Source organism: Bos javanicus, chromosome 29 (genome assembly GCF_032452875.1).
Source record: "Bos javanicus breed banteng chromosome 29, ARS-OSU_banteng_1.0, whole genome shotgun sequence".
Lineage (NCBI taxonomy): Eukaryota > Metazoa > Chordata > Mammalia > Artiodactyla > Bovidae > Bos > Bos javanicus.
The window spans coordinates 50321099-50325398 of record NC_083896.1 but is presented as its reverse complement, the minus strand read 5'-3'; positions in this window follow the sequence as shown (position 1 = coordinate 50325398).

The following is a 4300-nucleotide window of genomic DNA, read 5'->3' as shown; positions in this document are numbered from 1 at the left end:
GAGCAAGCCATTATTTAAAATACCAACAAAACCTTAGGAATCTAAGGATTAATCTGTAAAGAATGCCTGAGACCCCTAAGGGCAAAGTGTAAAAATCTGCTCGGAATCTTAGTCGTTGGACCACCAGGGCAATCCCTCTTTTATTTATTTATGTTTTTTAAAAGAACTTAGAGGAACTGAAAAATGGAGGAGTACACTCTGTTTGCATGGCATCCCGACTCGATGGACAGGAGTCTGAGCAAGCTCTGGGAGTTGGTGATGGACAGGAGGCCTGGCGTGCTGCAGTCCATGGGGTGGCAAAGAGTTGGACACGACTGAGTGACTGAACTGAACTGATACTATGTTTTGGGGTGGAAAGAATTAACATTATAAAATGTTAATTTCCCCATATTATGCTCCATATTCAGTTCAGTTCCAATAGAAGTCCCAGAAGGATTTAATTTCAAAATTTCTGCATAGATCTAAAACTTCTGTGTAAAGTTGGTGAATAACTGATGCAGTTATGAATAATGGGCAAGAGGGAGCCCCCTGGCAGATATTAAGGTGTTCTTCAACTCTCAGATGCTACAAGTTTGCTGCCAGCACCGAAACAGACAAATAGACGAAGGGACAGAAGAGGAGCCCAGAAGAGACTATGCGTTGGAAACCCTGATTTTTGAGTGTTGGACACTCATGGACGCTGATGTTGTCTCCGCACTACTCATGGCTGTTGTAAATAGTGCTGCTGTGGACGCTGGGATGCGTGTATGTTTTCAAATTAGTGTCTTGTTTCTTTCAGACGCAGGCTCAGGCGTGGAAGTGCTAGGTCGTAGGGCAGTTCCAGTTTGGGTTTTTGAGAAACCTCTGTACTGTTTTCCACGGTGGCTGCAGCAGTTTGCATTCCCACCAGCAGTGTGCAAGGGTTCCTTTGTCTCCACTTCCTCACCAACTTTTGTTACCTGTTTGCTCTTTGGTGATGGCCATGCTGACCTGTGTGAGGTGATGTCTCGCTGTGGTTTTGACTTTTGTCTCCCTGATCATTATTAATGGTGAGCATCTTTGCACATGCCGGTTGCCCATCTGCATTTCCTCTTTGCAAAACTATCTACTCAGTTCTAATGCCCTTTTTAAAAATTGGGTTGTTTTTCCTTTTGATGTTGAGTTGTGTGACCTGGTTATATGTCTTAGATGTTAACTCCTTATCTGCTGTATCATTTGCAAATATTTTCTCGCATTTAGTAGGTTGTCTTTTCATTTTGTTGATGGTTGCCTTTGAGGTGCAAGAGCCTTTAAGTTGAATTAGGTCCCATCTGTTTATTTTTGCTCTTATTGCCTTTACTGTAAGAGACAGATCCAAAAAATATTGCTGTGATTAATGTCAGAGTGTTCTGCCTGTGCTTTCCTTTAAGGGTTTTATAGTATCTGCTCTTATATTTAGGTCTTTAATCCACTTGGAGTTTATTTTTGTATATGATGTTAAAGCATGTTCTAATTTCATTCTTATACTGGTAGCTGTCCAGTTTTTCCAGCAGCACTTATTGAAGAGACTGTCTTTTCTCCACTGTATGTTCTTGCCCCCCTTGTCATAGATTAACTGACTATATGTGCATTGGTTCATGGGGCTTCCCTGGTGGCTCACTGGTAAAGAATCTGCCTGAAATGCGGGAGACCTGGGTTCGATCCCTGGGTTGGAAGATCCCCTGGAGGAGGGCATGGCAACGCACTGCAGTACTCTTGCCTACCTAGAGAATTTCATGGAGAGAAGAGCCTGGCGGGCTACAGTCCATGGGGTCACAGAATCGGACACGACTGAGCGCCTAAAAAGCAGCAGCATGGGTTTATTTCTGGGCTCTCTACCCTGTTTCATTGATCTGTGTGTCAGACTTTTGAAAATTGTAAAGCACTGTAGAATTTGAAGGATTTTTCATTCAGTAATTTATAAAAGGTGGAATGTGGCTTGCTGGTCAGGGGATCCTGCTGTTTTACACCTCCTCTCCCCGCCGTGGCGGGCTCTGTGGTCTTTCTGAGGACCAGCATCCCTGTCCTGGGGCCTGGGAGGAGAAGGAGGTGGGAGGGTGGGCATCTTTTACCCAACTGGGTACACCTACCATGCCCAGGACCGGCTGCCCATCAGAACCTCCTGGGTGGAGCCCCCACTGCCTCTCCCCCAGGGCTGAGCCCTCTTGTCCTGGAGGCAGAGAGGGTGAGGCTATTTGGGGGCTGCTGGGAAGACAGAAACTGGTGCATGGTCTGTGAACCCGTGGGCTTTCCAGCCTGGACCTCCCAGTGTGATTCTCGGATCCCAGAGCACATTTACAGAGAAGCCGCTAATCGTCACCACCCAAGAAACAGGGTGAAAGGAAGACAATCACAGTTGGCATCAGAGATGTTTATTAGAGGGGATTCAGTTGTTATCTTTATAAACAGAGGGAGCTGGAGGCAGCAGAAAGGAAGGAAGGAAGGAAGGAAGGAAGGAAGCTCTCGTAGGGAGCAGAGGGCACAGGGAAGGAGGGTCCTTAGCCATCACTCAGAACGTGGACCTGGCCTTGCAGGGTCCCAGCTGGCCCAGGAAGAGCAGAAGGTGACCCACACATGACTCAGAAGGGCCACCTGATTCTAAGGAGATGCGTCTCCTGTGACCAGAAATACACATCTCCCTGGAGAGTAGGGTAAACACAGGCCCCAGTGCTGAGCCTGGAGGGAGATGTGTACGTGAGCGAGGAGGAGGGGAGGCTGTGGGTAAATCAGGGAGGATGTGTGGAAGGGAGCTGATGCAGGAAAACCGTAAGAATATAAGATTCCAAACATGAGGAACCCAAGGTCTTGGGGCAGAGCCTCAGATCTTGCACTGACAGCAAATGGGGACACAGCAGCTGGACTGGGAGCAGCAGGGTTTGCAGCAGCTGGACTGGGAGCAGCAGACGGGGACACAGCAACTGGACTGGGAGCAGCCACACGAGCCACAGCCCCCCTTGGAGCCCCCACACGAGCCACAGCCCCCCTTGGAGCCCCCACAGGAGCCGCAGCTCCCTTTGCCACAGCTGGAGCAGGAGCAGGCTGGCACACAGCAGCACACGGGCTTGCAGCAGCAGGCGGGCACACAGCAGCTGGACTGGGAGCAGCAGGGTTTGCAGCAGCTGGAATGGGAGCAGCAGGGTTTGCAGCAGCTGGATTGGGAGCAGCCACAGGAGCCACAGCCTGCTTTGCCACAGCTGGAGCAAGAACAGGCTGGCACACAGCAGCACACGGGCACACAGCAGCTGGAACCACAGCCCCCCTTGGAGCCCCCACACGAGCCACAGCCCCCTTTAGACCCCCCACAGGAGCCACAGCCCCCCTTAGACCCCCCACAGGAGCCACAGCCCCCCTTGGAGCCCCCACAGGAGCCACAGCCCCCCTTAGACCCCCCACAGGAGCCACAGCCCCCCTTGGAGCCCCCACATGAGCCACAGCCCCCCTTGGAGCCCCCACAGGAGCCGCAGCCCCCTTTGCCACAGCTGGAGCAGGAGCAGGCTGGCACACAGCCGCACACAGGCTTGCAGCAGCAGACGGGCACACAGCAGCTGGAGCCACAGCCCCCACAGCTGGAGCCGCAGCCCCCACAGCTGGAGCCGCAGCCTCCGGAACAGCCACAGCAGCCCATGGTTCTGGTGGGTTGAGGGTGGAGTAGGTCAGAGGAGCAGGTGGAGAGAGAGAAGGTGCTCAGGTGTGCAATCTCCTGGGCCAGGAGCCTCTATATACCTGTGCAGGGTCAGGTGTGATGCTGGGCACATGCTCACTTCCTTGTGGCTGTTTTTATGATTTTTATAGCCCTGTTGTCTCTTCCTCCTGGCTCAGGAGGAAGCATCCACTTTCTTTGTTCCCTCTTTGTCCTCTCCCCCTTTTTCTTGGCCCCTGTATTTAGGACCCCAGGCTTCGGCGCTTCCCCAGGGCCTCCAGGGCACTAGTCCCCGGCCTCTCTGCTGACCTCAGGTGACAGAGCCTACCAGGTGTTATTACCTTTGCTGTGTTGGCTTCTCCCTGACAGTGTTAATCTTACACGAGTAGAGTTTAAAGATCATTCTTGGTCTTTACTGGAAACAGTTAAAAAAGAAAACTAGAGAAGAAAGCAGATTGCCTGTAATCCTGTCATCTGAAGATGGCTTTTGTTTGGTTTCTAGGCATGAACAAGTATGTCGGTAGTTTTGCCTCTTTTTACCAGAGACTCTGTCAGTTCTCTGGGGATGCCCTTTCCTTTAATATCCAAATAAGAAGGATCTAGCCCCAATCCCCTCATCTGACTCATTGGTAAATGGACTGATGCTGGGAAAAACTGAGGGCA